Source organism: Kogia breviceps, chromosome 5 (genome assembly GCF_026419965.1).
Source record: "Kogia breviceps isolate mKogBre1 chromosome 5, mKogBre1 haplotype 1, whole genome shotgun sequence".
NCBI lineage: Eukaryota > Metazoa > Chordata > Mammalia > Artiodactyla > Physeteridae > Kogia > Kogia breviceps.
Window position 1 is genome coordinate 128722125 of NC_081314.1, and position 22348 is coordinate 128744472.

Here is a 22348-nt window from a genome sequence, read left to right on the forward strand (position 1 = left end):
CACACACTGAAACCCACTGAATTCCACAATCTGAAACAGAGGTCACACAGATAAAGATGTGAAAGAGAAAGTACATTTTTAGTACTACAGGTTTAGTGTAAACAATATTTGAGTATGTGTAAAATGCAAGTTTTTAGTTCTATTCTCCTTTTATCTGATTTTCTCAGATAATCGTCCATTTTCATCTCTAGACTCATGAATATTTCAGCTATTTTGAATCGAATATTGTTTAAAATATTAGATTAACTCTACTCTTAGCACTTTGCTTGAAATTTAGCACAAAGTTAGCATTCAAAATCAAGGAAACAAGCAAAACAAATGTTCCCCCTCAATCCTTCACAACAGAGAGTAGAAAGGATAAAACCTGCAGTCTTTGGCTTGGTTTTTACCTTAATGATGAGGAATTTTCTTTCAAATTCCAATTAGAACTCTGAACTTTAAATCTTCCTGCGATGAGTTTCAGAACTTTGTTGTTTCCTTCAGCAATACTTTTTTTGCCTTAGTTGTGTGACTATTACATGTTTGCTTTATAATGACTACATAAACTGTACATTTTTTAATGCATTTTCATTAGTATATACTTCATTTCATTATAAAAAGGATAAAACAATCTATTTTGTCTACTAAATTATGGTTTTTGCTATAGGATTATATTGACTGTATAATACAGATTGTATACAGATATGTTAAACTACATCTTAAATTCAAGTAAATTTTGAAGATGATTTATTTTCTCTCTCCATGGAGTTCCTGAGGATGTTTGTTTACTCTATCAAGTCTAACAGCAAATGAGCTAAAGTTTAAAGTAAGAGCTGCTATACAACATCTTAGGGATCTTTCAGAAATCATAAAGTCTCAGAATACAAATGGACCATATCTAAGTACCATTTGAAAATATATTCTGATTGTGAAAATGGAACACTGTATTTTTTAAAAAAACATGGAACGCTTCATGAATTTGCATGTCATCCTTGCGCAGGGGCCATGCTAACCTTCTCTGTGTCGTTCCCAAACACTGTATATTAACAGAACAAAAGCTATCATTAAAATATAAACTTTTTATAAGAATAAAATATAACTATAAATATTTCATTATAATATATAAAATATATGTCATGATATATATTATACATTATATATTATATATTAGTATATATTTTAATGTCTATATTGTATTATATAATTATATTCATTATATTTCATTATAATTAATCTCATCTCTGTAATTAATCTGATTTTATTTTGGTACATATTTAGATGTTCATATTACCAATTTGACTGATACTACACTTAAAAAAAATTGTTTTAAATGCTGACTCAGCTGTCTTGGAGGATTAATTTTGTAGTGCAAGGTCAATAAACAGTTAACTTATTGTTTGATCAAACTCAAAGAAATTTATTTTGTCTCAAAATAAATTGGTATATTCAAAGGAATAAAATGATTCTCTGTGCAACATCTTCCAGGACAGTGTCAACATCAATTTCTCTAAGTGTATGTGTGGCAGAAAATATGCATGCATTTGTTCAGCAGCTGAAGTAGTTGACTATAGTATTAGTTTGAAATATCCGTTCAAAGAAACTCTAAACACCTTTACTGTTAGGGGGAAGTCTTCCAACCATATGTGTTAAATGGAAACACATATCTACTCTCCTCCTCTAGTAACTTAACCTATAGGTGTGTGCCTGAGGCTTGGGCAATGGACACTTTACCTGATAGATGACTGCTGAGAAAGTAACACAGAGATGCAGAGGCAGTTGGAGGTTAATAGCTGATAGTTTTAATGGTTGACCTGAGAGTTTAGAGGCCGAAGGAGAAGTGCCCAGTGTAGCAAGAAGTGTCCAGTGACAAAAGTGGTGATGATAGCAATAACGTCTTAATCAGAGAGATCTTGCTGTTTCAGAAATGTTGTACTCTAGACCTCAGTTAGTTCCTGGACATTTTGCAAGTATTCATCACATTCTTTAGACAATTCTGTTTATGCTTAGGTTATAGATTGGCTTTCTTTTTGGTTTCAACCAAAGACTAACTTGTAAAGGGAGAAAGCATTCTTTAGCATTGTATTTTACTGTGTTGTGATATATTGTATCACATACATTGTATGTGATCATATAATACTGATAGATTTTTTTACTGCTATAAGTACTACTTCCTTTGTCTTACACAATGATAACAGTCAATTTTGTTTGCATTGTTACCCCTTTTTGAGAGCTTATGGTTTTTTAAATGTGTTCATCTTTCAAGAAAGACTTTCATTTACTAGGTAAATGGCATGTGATTCTTTTGACCTTGCATAATTTTAGTAATCAAAATTGAGGAAAGCTCTTGAGCCAAGAAGACATGAGAAAGCCCTTACAAGAGTCTCTTTTAGACACCTGCAAGTGGAGAAAACTGAAAAGTGCAGTTTTCACTGGCCTTTCATCCACAAGGATGCAAGATATACCATTTGCCTCCTCTGCAGCATATAAAATAATAATCATGCTTTTTGCAGAATAGAGCTAAAGCAGTAGAATGGAATTGGATAACCAGATAATAATAATAATAACAAAATAATTACCAAGCAACCTGAAAATAATGTAATGGAGTAATTGAAAATGTTTTTTGTAGAAACATGATTTGCCAGATATTTTTGTGAGGTAGCACTTGCATTTTCAACAGTTTCCTCTCCTAATATCTATGATTATCTGCATAGAAATTAAATTGAAAAATGTATTTACTGTATTCATTTTCTCAGAGAATTATTAAAAGAATACCACAAATCTGAGTGAAGACCCTCTATGAATCCACACTAATTATGAGATTGGACTATCCATGTTCCTGATGGTATTCATGGCTAGTTTCATGTATACTGCGAGATCCTTAACTCAGAGCATAATTACAGATGGAAACAAACAGAGAGGAATAAAATACTTCTTTTTCTGAACAAAATGTATCTAAAATTTTATAATATTTTAGGTGTTTTATAGAATTATTAATAGTAGATTGTGTAAACTCCAAGAGCATTTATACATTCAGTGGGGAAGGTGAACTTTGGCTAATAAATGTATCTTGAACTTTGTCAGTGGGAAATTTAGTGCTGTATGCTATTATCTAGATAAGAAATTTTAAACTTTATTTTAAAATTGCTGCAAAGTAACAGGTCTAATAAACAAGAGGTAGTTTTGAGCCATTCACATGAAAGAGAATCAGATAACATCTTCAGCCACTCTAATTAATGTTAGTTGATGTTATAGACATTTAAGCACACCTATTAAAACACAGAGGGAAAATCAAAGAGGAAAAGAGCAAGTAATAATATTTCAGATATTTTATTCTCAGTTTATTTCTAACACAATATGATTTTCTTAAATGAAATTGAATATGATCTCTGTGGCATACTATGATTGAAATTAATTCTTACGGTTAAATAATGGACTTGTTTCTGACATTGGTAACCACACATATAATTTCAGTAAGAATGCAATCAGGATGTTGCAGTTGCCTTAACTTATTAAAATTGCCATTATGCAATTATCTTACAAATTGTGATTCATACATATATTCCATAATTCCATTATTCCATATATGTATACTACAGTATGCAGGTGATCAACTTATTATGCAACATTTTATTTCTGTCATTATTTTACATTGCTTATTTCTCTGGTTAAAAAAGTTTTGTTTTTTGTTTTTTGTATGACAAAAAGTGGATCCAGACTTTCCAACAGTTCTATTAAAAATCTGGTATGTTTTAAATGTACACACTATAGAATTTTAAATCGCTAATAGTACTGATTTTTACCTCATAAATTCTTATTAATCTGCGGTGAATTTAAATATGTAACTTGCAGTTCCTTGGATACATGCAATATTTTACTTTCTAAGAAAATATGTAGAACTTTAAATTTTATATATGAATGGCCACAAAAGATGGCATATGGTCATGTGGAAGATTTTAAATTGTTCTCTTATGCATTAAACATTGTTATAATCAGTTTTACAATATAAAAATATTAAATTTATAAAAGAGTATGTCCAATAACTGTCCCAGTCTTCCAATAAGACGATTCAATGTAATCATTCAAGTTGCTAGGATTCATGCCCTGTCTTTGACTTATGCTATAGTAGTGAGTCTTGTGACTTTTCAAAAAGAAATAGAAGTTATGAGATGGTATTTTTGTGCTTTTCTTGTATCACAACAATTTCCATTAATTACATGCTAATCAATAATGCATAAAAAACTATATCAGTTACAGAGTATAGCAAATTAAAAATACTATATGACATAAACACTTTATATATATTTTCTGATATTTCTTGGGAAATATTTTTTTTTTCACATTTGTTGACACCTCCTCTATATTCAGTTTTTAAAAAATTTTGGATATTTATAAAATATTAATTAGTATTTATTTATTATTTATTAATATACTTTAAAATATATACTAACTAAAGTTAATAGATGTACTCAGTTTTCAACTAATATTTTTTCTATTCCAAGATTCTACCCAGAATGCTATATTACATGTAGTAGTCATGTCTACCTAGACTCCTCCTACACTTGGCTGTGACAGTTTTTCCTTGCTTTTGATGACCTTGATGGTTTTTAAGTCATACTGGTCATCTATTTTGTAAAATGTCTCTCAGAGGAACTTTATTGACATTTTTTTTCATAATTAGACTTTGGGTGTTTGGGGGAGGAGAATCTCAGAGGAAAAGTCTCATTTTCATCATATCATGAGGCTATATACTATCAGCATGACTTATCTCTAATGATATTAACATTGATGACTTCAGTAGGGCAGGGTTTGTCAGGTTTCTCACTTTAAATTTACTCCTTTTCATTCTTTTGAATACTGCATTATTTGGTAGGAAGTCACTGTGCATGTTTCCTTTTAGATACATAGAGATACAAATCTATCAATATCTCTATATTCCTAGATTTGTCAATATCTATACACATCCATCATCTATCTATCTATCCATCTATTAATCATCTATCAATCTATCTACCTTTATATAAATCTACTTATCTATATCTATTTATCTTTCTATCATCTTATTATATATGTCAATTTGCAACTATATTTAAGCTAAACGGGATCATACTGATGTCTCCAAATCTATTCCATTATTACATGGGTCATTCTAGGTTTTCCCCCTTGTTTATCTGTAATTTCCTACTTAAACAGTGAGAGTCCTGGATCCCTCCTTTTACCTCCTATTTACTTAATATTTAATCCCAGTATATATCTATACTGTCATCAGAATTGTTATCCTGTACCACCATGGGAATTTTATCAATTAGAGTACATTGCTATGTAGAGCTCCTTTTGACATTACTTTTCCAGACTAAACTTATGTCCAAAGTTATTTAGGTTGGTGATTTTTCACTAACCTCCTCCAGTCAGTTTCTTTAATATATTAGTGATACAGTCAGATTCTTTTGTTAGAGTGCATTCCTTACTGGGACCTCTTAAAAAATAAACAAATAAATAAATTTAATACATTAAGATTCACTCTTTGTACTGTACATCTATAGTTTCAACACATACATAGTATCATATAGCCACAACTACAGTATCATAAAGAAAATCTCATCACCTTATAAAATACTCAATGGGTTGACCTATTCAACCTCTTCCCAAATCCCTGGGAACCACGTATCTTTTTTTTGTGTGTGTGGTACGTTGGCCTCTAACTGCTGTGGCCTCTCCCATTGCGGAGCACAGGCTTCGGACGCGCAGGCTCAGCAGCCATGGCTCACGGGCCTAGCCGCACTGCAGCATGTGGGATCTTCCCAGACCGGGGCACGAACCCGTGTCCCCTGCATCGGCAGGTGGACTCTCAACCACTGCGCCACCAGGGAAGCCCACCACATATCTTTTAATGAATGAAGGCTCTTATTGTTCCACATCCGTACCAACAAAAGGTATTGTAAGGTTTTTGGGGTTTTTTTTTTAGCTATTTGAGTAGGTATGTAGTGTCATATGAATTTGAATTTTCTTGATGATAAATGATGTAGAGCATCATTTTACATGTGTATTTGCCATCTATAGCCTTTTGGCACAATTTTGGTAAATTTTAAAGAACAAAAATTAAAGAAAAATCACACATAAATTTAGTTACCTACAGTGCCATAAATGAACTGTGAAGTGTCATAAACAAAGGATCTTAATAGGCGTTAACTGTATTAAAAATGACAACGTGTAAATTAGTAGCTTCAACTACATGAAATAACTAAAACTAGTAGACAATAAATTTGTGCCACAGTTTGTTGAATCTATTCAAAATACCTTAATGTGAGTAAATCTCACAGCTTTGTAAAACATACTTTATAATACCATAACTACAGTTATTTTTAAGGTCAAATTATCATTAAGTTACTTTCCTAAGAGATGTCATGACTAATATGATAAAGGACTTATTTCAGTTTGAGCATAGCCTTTGCCTGGCTTACTGATCTCTTTTTAACAAGAACTATTAAAAACTACTTGGCTTATATTAAGTTAAATACATATTTATAGAAGGCCGGCGGCAAGGAGAAAGATATTTTAAAAAGTCAAACTCACATAAAACATTTGAAGAAAGATCTCTTTATGGTTTTAAGTTGCTCATTCATTCATATTGTATTCAACAAAACTATTTTAAGTTTCTCTTTGGTTTCAGGCACATTTAAAATTCATTTTTCTGTGACTAGGTTACCCAGTTCAGATGTTATTAAATTTTTATTTCTTAAATAATAGTGTCATTCAATTTAATATGTATTTAAATATGCATACTTAACAGTACATTGAATGGTTACTGTGTGTCTGGTCCTGTCCTAGGTGTGGAAATTGTCAGTAAAGAGGCCAAAATTCTGACCCTTGGAGGTTACATTTTAGTGGAAGAGTCAGAAAATAAATATGATTAATGCATAAAATATATATTATGCTATATTTTAATATATGCTAGAGTGTGGGGTTTTTATGTGAGATTTTTTGCCATGTAAATATTTAAATTTTTACATGGTGTTATTGGAAATGTTAATCCAAAAGGTGAATTTTCAGTAAAGACCTAAAGGTAATGAATGCTGTTCCTGCAAATATTTGGAGACAGAGTAAGTGCAAATGCCCTGAGACAGCAGTGTTTCTGGTCTGAGTGCTGAGGCCAGTGTAATTGAAGTGGTTCTTCATGAGAGGAGATCAGTAGATAATGTCAAAGGGACAAGAACCCTATTTTTTCCAAAGTGAGGTGAGAAGACATTAGCTATTTTTAGTAGTTACATGTCATGCTCAGATATACGTTTATACAATAATCATGCAGACTGCTTTGCTGAGAACAAACTGAAGGATGTAAGGGAGACTCTGAGAGAGGAGATTATATGTTACTACTTTAATGACAGGGAAAAAATTGAAATGGCCAGTGATTGTGGGGTGGTGCTAAGGAGAAGTACCCAGATATCTGCTAACAGTCAATTTGATAGAATTTTCAAAAAGACATATTGTGGGATCTGAGAAACAGAGATTTAATAAAATCACCAAGGATTTTGGGCTGAATAATTAAAAGAATAGATATACCTTTAATGGAGATGAGGAAAACTGCAGAAGAAGGCTTGGGAGAAGATCACCTTTGACCATATTAAATTTAAGATGTCTCTGTGTTACACTATTGGAGATGTTAAATCAGACATATACATCTGCAGTTCAGGGAAATTGGGCTTGAAATATAATTTTTGAATAGTCCACATATTTAATATATGAATATATAAAGAAATGAATATAAAATAATGTTTCAGCTTCTGGAGAGAATAAGAGCTCATTGCAATACTAGGAACTCTTACCTTTCATCCCATAATGTACAGGCATTTAGACTTCCACAGTATTTTTAACAGATTCTGTATGTTTCTCTCACCAGTATACATTTAATGCTTTGGTGGTAGATGTTTTCTGGGCTGAAGTTACTAGTGAATGAGTGATTCACATGTGAAAAATCCACTCCAGCAGTGGTACCAATTTAAGTGTTTGATTCCTTCCTCAATATTATTGCAAGGGGTTTTAGCGATTATATTTCATTGAGTCTAAGCCACCATTATATCTAGGTTTTAATTAACCCACTGAGGTTATGTTTATCCATAACAATAATTACAATATTGCATACATTTTTAAGGAAAAATGCAATCTTTGGGGTGTTAAGTTGGTGAAAGGAGAGACATTGAAACAGGAAAGAAAGGAGATAATGGCTGCAGAACAAGAAAGCAACAAGAGCAACAAAAATGCCCTCTCTTAAAAACTGTGGATACTCCATATGTGATCTGTAGCTGTCAAAGAATATATGATAATTTTATGTAAATGCAACACAAATCCATACAGATATCCTGTAACTGTCATATGTTCTTTGGTTCCCAGAAGGGCAGGCATCCAAATATGGAAACTTACGACCATGATGAGAATACGATGTGTAGAATTTTTACAATTCCTTGACCTTCTTAAAGTTGATTGTTCTCACAATTCTCAAAATAATCATAAAGTCACTTTAATAATTATAAAGTGGTAGATGGGATGAGTTATCTATTTTCTTAACTTGTCTATGGAACACAGTATTTTTTTTCCTAGCTATTAAAGACTTGTTAACAGTGGGGGTATGTGGAAGATAAACATGATGAAAGCACAACATGATGTTCCTACTTACATTCCACAAGTTCTGAAGCTGGAATGAGAAATGTCCACAACCACTGGATATCAGGAATTTGGTGGAATTGAGAAAATAACTTCCTCTTTTTTACCCGTTCTCCTTCCCTTCATACTTACTTTATAAAAAATATTAAGGTGGGGGTGGGAGTGCTACAATATATAAGGTATCCTTGATTCAAAGATTAAAAAATATATGATTTCTTGTGACCAATATTTAGTAACAGAAACCAGATTTACTTATCCACTTGAATTTTTAAAAAGGACAAATTGTGTGAATAAATAGCTCTCATGCCATTGGATATTAGGCAATGAAGGACATTGAACCATGAGAGAAAGGAAACAGACAAGGTATGCCTAATGATTATCCCAGTTTATTGCCTAGAGAATGTTTATAGGCCAAAGTACAGAAAGGTGGAACCCAGGATGTCTCTGCAAGTCTACCAGAGGTCAGAAGACCAAGTTGGAAGACCAGGGAAGCCAATGCAGTGAGAGTTTACAAAGAAAAGAACAGGAAGGAAAAAGCTGCAAAGAAAAAAAAACTCCAGAAATCTCTAAAGGCTCCATCAAGAGAATTCATTTGAGTATATAAATGAACCTATGTGTGTGAGAAAATTACCTAAATCCAAGAAAGAATGACCTGAAAAGATTATAAGGAACAAAGCCTGAGATTTACACAGGACCAAGAACAAGCCTGCTCCCAACAGCCAGAGACATTCTCTCAGTTCTTTCACATTTGCGAGTTTCTGTCTCTTAATGACAAGTTAACAGCATAATATACTCGGACCTCCCTTCAGTTTACGCAGTGTTTCAGTGTCTTTTTTCATTGAATGTAGCTGTGGAGAGTTAGAGGGAATGCCATTATCTATTCTGTGACTAACAGGCATTTCCTACATGACATATTCTAACTTTGTTTATCAATTACTTTCTATAACTTCCCCAGGGTGTGTATTTAATTTGAAAGTCCTATTTCAGTTCTTATATGCTATGTGATATATTCTTGAATTGTTTTTCATTTTAGATGGTGTCCATCTATTATATAAAAATAATTGGGGCTTCCCTGGTGGTGCAGTGGTTGAGAATCCGCCTGCCGATGCAGGGGACGCGGGTTCGTGCCCCGGTCCGGGAAGATCCCACATGCCGCGGAGCGGCTGGGCCCGTGAGCCATGGTCACTGAGCCTGCGCGTCCGGAGCCTGTGCTCCGCAACGGGAGAGGCCACGGCAGTGAGAGGCCCGCGTACCACAAAAAAAAATAATAATAATAATAATTGTATTTCCTATGTCATTTATCATACTGGATACTGTTAGTCTCTCCCCCATATCACTTTCATTTGTCCGATTTCTTAGTCTTTTTCTAATTTTTCCTTCATCTTAACTGTAATAATATACATATCCCCCTCCATGCCTTAGATCAGATTTTATCAGTAACTTCTGTGTTTCTTGTGGTTTCTAATTGCACTGAAATATCTATTTTCATCTCATCAGATCTTTGAGGTCTTGAGTTCATGTTAGCATGTATTTCTAATTTTATCATAAGAGGAAATTTTCTGTCACTTGACCCTTCGAAAATATATTCTTAGTCCTTCTTTTGCAAATTAATATACTTTTTTCTATAGTAAGTGTCTATAGTTGCCATATTATTTATTTCCAGCCTATTCATATTTAATCCAGACATTTTAATAGAATATGCCCAGATATACTATTTACTTCAATACAGCATTGATGCACTAACATTTCCAACGTATAACTATTATATTTACCCACCTTCAGAGCTTCACATTTTAGGGAATAGTGTTGCTTTTTAATTTTTCTCTTTCTTAGGGGTGGGAATGAGATTGGGAAGAACTCGTTGGGAAGTACCTGACAGTGTTATTTACAAATATGGCTCTATTTTCTCTTTAAAAAAATCTTATTAAATCTCCTATAACAGAGTGATCAGTAGGTGAATCTGTCTTATTTCCTTGACCTTTCACTTGCTTTCACAACTCAACACATTAGATATAGCTTTACTTTACGTAACAAAGGAAAAATTCTCAACACCTAAATTTAGATATAAATACATATTATCTTCTAACATATTTGGCAATACGGAGAAGGATAAAATATTTGAAGCCAAATAATATAGTACAGATTGGAAACACCTGACTCAAGGAAAATCTTAGTAAAAGCAAACAACTGCGTATGATGGCTTGAACATGAAAATGTAAAGGAATGAATGGTACATTTTTCATTATAAGGAACCCACGAAATATAATTAAGCACTTTAGACCTGAGTGTCAATGCATTTGTATGTTCCCTTTGGGTTTTAATAGGGAGCTGATACTGTATACAATATGTACATATTTATAAATAGCAAGCATTAACATACTTGCTTTGCAGAAAGTATCACCATAATGTTAGGTATAATTTTTATTAATTTAGGCTCATTATCTTAACAATTTCTCAGAGAATAATATTCTCCATGAAATGATATGAGCCTACATCCTATTAAAATCAAAACCTTAAAGATTTTAACATATTGGCTGAGCAACACCACTCCAGATATTTATGTTATTCTTTCCCGTTGATAATCATACCCTCAGAAATTCCATATATAACAGAACAGTGTCCGAGAGCTTAGCTAAGCTCCGTGTTATTGCTGCCTTGGCAACCATTTTGTTTGACGAAGCAGACTTCAGGGAACATAAAATGACAAGTTTGTGCAAGCACAAGCCCTAGATAACAGCCTTCAGAGGCACAAGCAAATGTAAACTCCTGATGTGACTTTCCTAACATCCCTTGTAATCAACAATCTCCTCTCCTTCCCAGTGCCTTCCCCTGTGCTCTCTTCACATAAGAGCACTGTGGCACTCACCAAAACCCCATTCTTTTGGTTTGAACTGACAATCAGGCCTTACTCAGGAACCCCAAAGCCACCCAAGGACCCCAGTAAAGGCATGTGCCTCACATCCTACCCCTTTCTCTGTCTGCACTTTGCCTTGACCTCCCCATGTGGCCCCTCAAGATATGGCGGGTACTTCCTCCAGAACCTGTGAATGATAAACTTCTCTATTTCAGCTTTACTTCTGGCCTGTTGTTGAACATTTGTTCACCATTCTGAACCCTATGCTCCACTTAACAACTGTTAATTTGACAGATTCATAACAAACATATAGTAGTCAAATAAAGAATATTCTTTTATTCTCCAAATTTACTAATAAATTTAGTTTATGCAAAAATGAACATGTACATCTCTGGTTACCAAGATAAATTTTGTCAAAATATGTATATCGCTAAAGGGCAGTGTCCCTACTTTTTGAAGCTATTTGCAATCTGTTTGAGATCAGCATTCCTTAAAAAAGCATTCATTAAGATGAACATATACTGCATGCATATAAAACACACACGTACACTGCATGTAAAACATTGCATTTTGGAAGACTGAAATAAAAACATGATTATTTACTAATTTGTATGAATTTTCAAACTATGAAAAATTGAAGTTAATAAGATAAATAAAACAAAATAAATTTGGGGTATAAGTAGTTATGTTAGTAAGAGGGGAAATATAATGCCTGAGAAAAAGAATAATAATCAATTGTAAATGTCTCAATAGAGTTGGCAAAACTTGAGTTGAACACAAAAAATATGAACAGGATGTGGTTAAACAAGTAAGTAGTGAGAAAGAAAAACAAAGTGGCTCCTGATATCTGGGAACTGATCTCACCATAACTGCTAGGCCTTGGTGTTGTTAGAAAGTACTTGGCACTCACAGCTAGGATTTGGTGTTCTCTTGTTGAGTGTGGACAATCTCACAGAACCATGTCAACAAATTCACAATGTGTAACGTGATGAAGGGAGACCAAAGCTAAGGCCTCAGATGAAAACAAAAGTCACTGTTCAAACACCTGAAGACACCAAACATTCCCTTCTCCTTATCCCTTCCCCCTCTTTCCTGACAGCATGCACCCAGAGCAAATCCTGCTTTATGAACCAGTCACAAAGTCACCTAACACAAGCCCCAATTCCATAAGTGTTTCTAATAACATATTCATTAGATTCCCCGTAATTCCCTGTGGTGCATATTCTCTCTTGCAGTGAGCTACACACCCAACTTTGAATACAGGTATTGTTCCAATGTTCTTTTGTCCAGAAGAAATTGGGAGCATATGGGTAATATTACTATAGGAGTTAGGATGCTTTGGGTTTTATGAAGAATATGGTATCACCAAATGCATCACTAAGGATTCTAAAAGCAAAGGATGAAACAGTCAAGGATTAGAAAAAGTTAAGGGAAGGATCATTTACTTGTGGATGGGAAGAGTAAAGAGAACAGACAAGGAATTGCAAGGCACTCAGGAATATTAACATCAGAAAGCATTTACCACCTCTAGACTTGAAAGGGCTAAGGAAGCTATTTCTGGTCTCTAGTACCAAGGATATAGGAAACTGCCTATCTGAAGCTGTAGTCTTCAGTAGAGAAACGTAGTCATTGATAGAACATTGTTAGGTGACAAAGGAGAAGGGTAAAAATACCCTAAACTCTCTTCTCTCATACACTGTAATCACTAGCAGTACTTTTCTTTGGCCAAACACAAGGGAAGACAAAGGCAAGAAATTATTGGCAGTTCCTTATGTAAATCATTAATTATCTGGGGCACACAAGAGTTTGGACAAGGTAGAGATTGTAGAGATAGGGTCTGGAAGGGTAAACAGAGAATACCCAGCAGTCTACCTATGAGGCTTATACAAAAGTTGTTGAACTTTTCACCTATGTAAACTTCATGATAAAGTTCAGTGGCAGACCTGTTTTCATGAGTTTGTGACCAGTGCAGTCACATAAGGCACCACACTCAGAAGGGGACTAGGCTTGGTTTATGCTTTGCTGTCATCATCTTACAGTTCTTAATCATTTTTTTCCTAGAACTTGTGCTTTGAAGGTGAAGTTCTATGGGGCATGGAGCATGCAAGTGACTGGCGAAGCCACACTTAATATGTCTGTCTGTCATCCCTTGTCACCACATTCTGCTCTTTCTTGTCTCCCATTGCCACAGACATTTGTGATGCACCCCAAAGTATGGAATTCCAGTGGGTCCACAATGTGTGGGAGTCGGCCAGACAAAGCAAGCGTAACACAGGCATGTCATGTCTACAATTAAGTACAACTATTGACAGCCTCAAGAGACTCCACTTTCTGTTCAAGCAAGAACTTGCTTCAAAAGCAAAAAGAAAGCAATGGCCCTCTAAGAAACATATATGCCTAAGGAAACCTATCATATCTTTTCTCACTCATGTCACTTCTATGACTAGCCAACTATGTACACTGAAAATGATGACATAGAAGGGAAGGGAAAGACAGAGTGAACCATAGATTTTTTTTCTTTCAGTTCTTTCTTACTCATTAGTAAGATGAAGGGAGAGAGTGTGGGTAGAATGAGCACATATCAAGAAGTGAAATCAAAATGATTGAGTTAGTTTTTTGCAAAGTTTTCACTCTTTTGGTAAGAGCAAAATACAGATGCATGTACCAGCTATGAGACATGAATTGTGTTATTTTAGTGATTCCAAATACATGTTAAATGATGTTATATTTGCAATTAAAACTGGGATTGTATAAGAATAAATGGGAAAGGTCATGCTAAAAATTTAAAAAAATTTCATTACATTAAATTGCAAATAGAAAACACCAAGACAAATTAAGATAGAGACCATGGGAAAAAGGGAAAAGCTTTATATTTTGTTACCTTTAACAACACTTTTTCCTATTTTATGAGGAAGGGGTCTCAAATTTTTATTTTATTTTTTAAAATTATGCACTAGTCTTCCAAAATTTTGTACTAGCTACAAAAATGTACAATATCTCGATCAGCTTTCCTTCCGAACCTTGTGACCTCTTTCTCTCCCATGTTTGTAACACGACCATGGAAGCTCCAAGACTACGTTCTCATTCAGAATTGACAAAACATATGAAGAGAAAGCCACCTTCTTCACATAGGACTTTCTCTTTTATCAAGAGGAAAACTCAATTTCAGAAATCTCCCACCCGCTGCTCGCAGAAGGTGATTCAAGTTCTAGTGAAAAGAAGCACAATAGTTTGAGGGCCTGGCACTGTTAATTTCTAAAGAGAGAGACTCTGAGAGCAAGAAATAGCAAGGACAAATTATTTTGAGAAACTAGCAACAGTGTGTACCACACCAATACCTATTAACTTACACAGACTAAAATAGCAAGTTGGCTGGTGATGTCTGCACTTTCTTTCAGTTTACTTTCCTTCTTTGCCAATTAAAAACCATTACCCCTAGATTGAGTTATTTATATATTTAAAAAATCATTGTTAACTGGCTTCCATAGCAGTAAATAAATTAGAACTTTATCCATCATATTTATAAATACATACAAGGCATAAAGAGCACAACTTTTCCGGAAAGTACAGGCTTTTATAAGTCTTTCTTTCAGTTTTTATTACTTTCTAAATATTTTATTCATTATCTGACTTTATAAAAATACATCTTTTTTGGTTCGCAATGTCTCATATCAGTGAACAAAAGCAAATGAGCTCACTGTTTTCCTTTCTTACACCTTCATCAAATTAAATATACGGTTTACTCTAAATTGCAAAATAATAGAGGGCATGGTGGACGTGTGTAAGATACATTTTGAGACTTCAAGTGCTAGATAATTTTATTACTTCATATTTGAAATAATGGTCAGATACTGCCATCTCCTGTTTACTAAATAAAGTTAAATACAAACACACACACACAAACACACACACACACACACACACACACACACACACACACACACACCCCTTTGTGCATGCACACACAGGCTCAGAGGGAGAAAGTCATAAGTTAGGGACTTTGAGAACAACTCCAGGTTTTTTATTATGTTGACCTCCTTTGCGTTTTTGATTTTTCAGAAGCAGAAATGTGAAATTAATTCAAATCGGTAAGTTTTTCCAAAGAATCAGAGTTCACTTAAAACAATACATAAAGCATCGATTATTTGGCCATGATATTTAACACAAGTATTAAAGATGCAGACATTTTTCTTTCTGACAGCAAATTTAAAGATATGAATGTGTACCTCAAAAATATGTAGTCTGTTTACTTATGTGTCTTACATATTTATGGAAGCACTTAATAATTTCAATGACATTTAACATCCCTTGAATGTGTTCACCCTTGAATTTCTGTCACAATTGTTTGAAATTCTTTCTAGCCTTCCTCTAGTTGACCAGATTGCACTGCTTGTGTTTTGTAGACTGGTACACACCTTAGATTCAGCAGAGCTTTCTTGTTAAATGCCAATCCTTTTTTTTTTTTTTTTTTTTGCTGTATGCGGGCCTCTCACTGCTGTGGCCTCTCCCGTTGCGGAGCACAGGCTCCGGACGCGCAGGCCCAGCGGCCATGGCTCACGGGCTTAGTTGCTCCGCGGCATGTGGGATCTTCCCGGACCAGGGCACGAACCCATGACCCCTGCATCGGCAGGCGGATTCTCAACCACTGCGCCACCAGGGAAGCCCAATGCCAATCCTTTTGTGCAGCTTCTCTGCGGAACTCCATCATATTCCCCAGTCTCACAGCCATTAGCATACTCCTCATGCCAAGTCTTTGATAGCAACATATATATTTAATTGACAAAAAATCCAGGTCATTGCTCTATTTTATTGGCTGCCCCAAATTTCTCCTCTGACTATTCTACATTTTCTATCACTTATGTTTATTGAAAAATAGGAAAAATATTCATTCCAGTTGATAAAGGTAATAACCTTGAGATGACAAGAATGTTCTAGACAGAATTTATTTTTAATTAAAAATATTTGGGGAGGGGGGCAGGGCTGCACACAGCATGCAGGCTCTTAGTTCCCTGACAACTCATGCCCCCTGCAGTGGAAGCACAGTGTCCTAACCCTTGGACCGCCAGGGAAGTCCCTAGACAGAATTATTTTTAAAACTGAGTTCTTGGAAGAAAGTAGTAATTTTAAAAGCCAGAATTGACTAAAGAAAATGAAACAACTTTTAAAATTGAACTTAGTTGTTTTAGTTACAAGACTAAGCATTTCTAAGAATGTCATGGATACAGTATATCAGAACATGTTAGATGGCAAAAGACTATAACACAAGTCCATTTTTCCTAAAACCCAAACAGGAAAAAGCAGCTGAGGCCGGCAGGCTTTGGTTGTATCTGTACTACAGGGGAGAAGCAATTAGTCCTTGGAAGCCCTAAATATAGAAAAAGGTCTTATCACATTGCTATTAATCTCAAGCACCATTTTATTAAAGTTGAGTGCATGCTCGTTAAACTGAAAATCTACGAGATCGGTAAATTCCCCATCTGAAGCATACTTCCTGCATCCTAGGAAATTCCTGCACAGCTGTGAGAAGCACCCATCCCCTGAACACACTGTTTGCTGCCCAGGAGATTTAAAATGAATTGTCTCTAAAGAACTGTTAGGCCTTGACTTTAAAACACTGTAACATTGCTTCATATGCAATTATAGAACTAATAATTCATGAGCTTTTTCACGAATTCACAATACAAGAATAAAAATTGATTAATTAATTTTGATCATTTGCCATAGAAAGCTTCATATTTTCCATATTGTCACTTCTGCTAGTCTGTCAACTATTACAGATTAGGGCCTTTGAACAAACTGTATGGTTTGCTCATCAGGCTTCAGAACCATTCTTCAAACGATTTACATCAATCCACCCCCTTGCTTCTTATCTTCGTGAAAATATATGTTCACCTACCACTGTGCTTTCATTTATTGGGTTGCCTAAAACATTCGTTTGGGTTTTCCTGTAACATCTTATGGAAAAACCCGAACGAACATTTTGGCCAGCCCAATACACTGGCCAACCCAATACATTGTTTTCCTTTCAAATTACCATGAATCATGAAATATAATACTTTGTTTTATTGGTTTTAACCTACCTACTTATTCGTTTTGTTTATTTAAACTGAAGCTTCTTCTTACTGCCTAGCTCTTTGCTCAGTTTTGAAAAAATTCCAGTGGGAAAGATTAACAAAGATTTCCTCCAATCAATGTTCCTAATTTTCCTTCCTGGTACATAATCACTGTTTTATTTTTCTTGCTCTACTGTCTTTCTTTCTTTTTTTACTGATACATTTTGTTCCTCATGATAACTGTATTTACTTATCAAATTTTATTTTGTTATTTTGACTTTTCTGCCAGTATTTCTCCTTTAATGAATATATACACTCTTCAATCTTTGACAAAAGTACCAATGTATGGTGCTGCAGAGTCTACATATCATGACATTTATTTCTATACTTAAAAGTACTGACCACCACACCAACACCAACAAAAAAGACAACAAACCAACAAACAAAACAGCGTCAACATGACCAGAAGAAAATAAAGATGAATTCTTGTCCAAGTTATGATCGCAATGCAACTCACCACTATTATCTATTACTGGAACCTGTGTTTCTGTCAATCTGAATTAACTGGTATTTTTTATATTCCATATTTTAATGTCTTTTTTTCTCTATGCTTAGATGTCATTTTTTTTTTCTTTTTTTGGCCATGCTGTGCAGCTTGTGGGATATTAGTTCCCCGACCAGGGATTGAACCCAGACCCTCAGCAGTGAAAGTGTGGAGTCCTAACCACTGGACCACCAGGGGACTCCCAGATGTCATTTCAAATAAATATTTCTTCTTGAATCCCAAACCTAATATTCTTGCTTTTTCTTGTTTTATCTTTGCTTCTTTTTTATTTTATTCTCATTTATTTCCTGCATTTCTTCCTTTCCTCCTTCTTTCACTTATTCATTAAATATTGAGTGACCATTTTTACTACCTATTCTAAGTGTATAAGACACAGCAATGATGAAAATGTAGACTGTTTCTGCCAGCACGAGTGTGGGGAAGACAGATAATTTAAAATATGCTAATAAATGTCATAATTTGATAAATTTTATGTGTAAAATAAATCTGGGTAAGATCTATAAACATTGGGAGCAAGGAAGTTTTTGCTTTTTGTAAAGGGTGATTAAGGGAAAGCTAAAAGAAAAACTAAAATGTAAACACAGGCTTAAAACAAGTGAGCACCCAAATGAGTTAGATATCTGAGCAAGAGAAATTTAGACAGAGGAAATCTTAGGATGAAGAGTCATTGGGGTTAAGATGGCCTCTATTCTGTCTCCCACATTGGGGGTAGAAAAAAATGGTACTGTGAGCTACTATTGTTAATATGAAATAAGTATAGTACCCAGGTGTCGCATGGATAAAAAGTAAAGATGCAACAGTTAGGATGGTTTAAACAATTTATTTCTCTCTCAGGTATGTGTCCAGGAAGCTTGTCCAACACTGGAAAAATAAGTTCCCAGGCCCATGGACCCAAGATTTTTTTCTTTCCTGTTGCTCTACACTACCCTACGGATAGTTCCAAATGGCTGTTCTTGCTCTCACCATTGAAGGTCACTGTAGTGACATTCAATGAATGGTACATTTTGTCCAGTTTAGGTCATAATTTTTGCTGTACCCATTGTTTCTATTCTAATCCACATGAGGTCAGAATCTACATCTATGGCAATACCTGCAGAGAAGGCTGAGAAAAGTAGGTTTAGCTAGGTGCCCAGGGGCCCATGGGAAACTTACAGAGATATGGAAAATGAGGATAACATATTCTGCAAGATAGTTACCAGTTCTTGTCACACTATAGAACCAGTATAATTTTCTAATAAGAATAATTTTCTAACTAATTGTAATTATATTCTAAACATAGGACAGTATATTTGCTTACCATTTTGATTTAATGTATTCATAATCAGAGAATGTGAGCTGCAATAGTTGTTACTGATGATGTTTGTTTAATTTTTGCATATAAAAATTTACTCAGGTTTTATTTATGCCCTAATAAAAAATTAAATGTATACGAAAGGTCTGTGTACTATGGAAGGTATATTGTCTCTTTATAGAAAATATGATTCACCTGAAATTATTAAATACAACATTCAATACACATGATTGAATAAATCAAAGATGGATATTTGCATTTGGAACATACTGAGTACTGTATTTGTTGAAATTATACATGTTTTAAGAATTATTTTATCATTTGCTATTAATATAAAAACTTTATTCTTATCCCTATCATCATAAACAAGGAGCAAATTAGGTAATAATCATATTTTACTTTATAAAATACTAATTTGCACAGAAATTTCATTATTATATTTTCCAATGAGTAAGATTAATATTTTAGCAGTTAAATCAAGTTCTGCAGCCGAGATTCTGTTGTCTAAAACTTAATGTTTTGTTCATACACATATATTAATGTCATAAAATGAGAGAAAAATATCTTCAATTATTCTATCTATTTTGCAAGATAAAAGAGAATTCAAATCCTGTGTATATCATACATGTTTCTGAAAACAGTGAAGGATAAATAAGATATGGTGTACAGTCTTTGCAAAATAGTCCAAATTAATTATTCAAACACACTAGTGTGCCTTTAAAGAGAAAACCTTCTACATACTAATTAAAGTATCTAAGTTTATAATTTGAGTTACTCAGCTTATTTGTTTCCTGAGTTCTTAATTCCCAGTGAAATACTTCGGAGGTACGTCATATGATTCAGAGACCTTTAAAATAAAATTGAAATATTTGATTTTATAACTTTTCTTTACTTCTCTCTCCTTCACTGCATGTAGTCTATAAACCCCAGTAGAATTAATTGCCTAATTACAGGGAATAAAAAAGAATGCCTTTTGAAAGATTTAAATGTGTATTTCCGGCCGTGGAGATTTTACCTGACCAGCTAACCTACACAGTTTGCACCCATTAAAGAAAGAAAATAAGCATCTACTTGGGAACACAATTTTAACCTGATAATATGTGTAACACAAATGCACAATAATTTTAAGTCATTTTGTATTCTAATAATTAAGTCTGGAGCTGTTGTAGTGGTTAATCCTAATCCATAACCATTTATCCTCTCAGAAATAAATCCCACCTTTATTGTTTTAATTGTTTTCTTGTTACAATTTAAATATGTAGCAGAAAATTAGACAATACGAAAAATATTAGTAGTATGTATCTATAGTACCGTGGAGGAAATTTTACAGCCGCAAGATTTTTTTTTTTTTTTTTTTTGTAGTACGCAGGCCCCTCACTGTTGTGGCCTCTCCCGTTGCGGGGCACAGGCTCCGGACGCGCAGGCTCAGTGGCCATGGCTCACGCGCCCGGCCGCTCCGCGGCATGTGGGATCTTCCCGGACCGGGGCACGAACCCGTGTCCCCTGCATCGGCAGGCGGATTCTCAACCACTGCGCCACCAGGGGAGCCCCAGCCACAAGATTTGATGAATTTTACGAACAAGACTTACAAATAAACTCCACGTAAATATACTTGGGAGACAATCCAAAAATGGGCAGAAGACCTAAATAGACATTTCTCCAAAGAAGATATACAGATTGCCAACAAACATATGAAAGGATGCTTAACATCACTAGTCATTAGAGAAATGCAAATCAAAACAAGAATGAAATATCACCTCACACCAGTCAGAATGGCCATTTTCAAAAAATCTACAAACAATAAATGCTGGAGAGGGTTAGAAGAAAAGGGAACCACCTTGCACTGTTGGTGGGAATGTAAACTGATACAGCCACTATGGAGAACAGTATGGAAGTTCCTTAAAAAACTAAAATCAGAACTACCATGCGACCCAGAAATCCCACTACTGGGCATACACCCTAAGAAAACCATAATTCAAAAAGAGTCATGTACCAAAATATTCATTGCATTTCTCTTTACAATAGCCAGGACATGGAAGCAACCTAAGTGTCCATCAACAGATGAATGGATAAAGAAGATGGGGCACATATATACAATGGAATATTACTCAGCCATAAATAGAAATGAAATTGAGTTATGTGTAGTGAGGTGGATGGACCTAGAGTCTGTCATACAGAGTGAAGTAAGTCAGAAAAAGAAAAACAAATACCGTATGCTAACACATGTATATGGAATCTAAAAAAAAAAAAAAGTGGTCATGAAGAACCTAGGGGCAGGACGGGAATAAAGACGCAGACGTACTAGAGAATGGACTTGAGGACATGGAGAGGGGGAAGGGTAAACTGAGACAAAGTGAGAGAGTGGCATGGACATATATACACTACCAAATGTAAAACCGAGAGCTAGTGGGAAGCAGCTGCATAACACATGGAGATCAGCTCAGTGCTTTGTGACCACCTAGAGGGGTGGGATAGGGAGGGTGGGAGGGAAGGAGATGCAAGAGGGAAGAGATATGGGAACATATGTATATGTATAGCTGATTCACTTTGTTATAAAGCAGAAACTAACACACCATTGTAAAGCAATTATACTCCAATTAAGATGTTAAAATAATAATAATAATTTCTTAAAAAAAAAAAAAACGAAAAATAGAACTACCATACAACCCAGCAATCCCACTACTGGGCATATACCCTGAGAAAACCATAATTCAGAAAGAGTCATGTACCACAATGTTCATTGCAGCACTATTTACAATAGCCAGGACATGGAAGCAACCTAAGTGTCCATCGACAGATGAATGGATAAAGAAGATGTGGCACATATATACAATGGAATATTACTCAGCCATAAAAATAAATGAAATTGAGTTATTTGTAGTGAGGTGGGTGGACCTAGAGTCTGTCACACAGAGTGAAGTAAGTCAGAAAGAGAAAAACAAATACAGTAT

At 34.6% G+C, this 22348-nt stretch overlaps 1 non-coding gene across 1 annotated transcript; it reads right to left on the reverse strand.

The window, feature by feature from the left end:
* Positions 1 to 934: 934 nt before the first annotated feature.
* LOC131757933 (U6 spliceosomal RNA) lies at positions 935 to 1036 on the reverse strand. The gene has a single exon (XR_009336077.1). It is a non-coding gene; the product is annotated as a U6 spliceosomal RNA (small nuclear RNA).
* Between the last annotated feature and the right edge of the window lie 21312 nt (positions 1037 to 22348).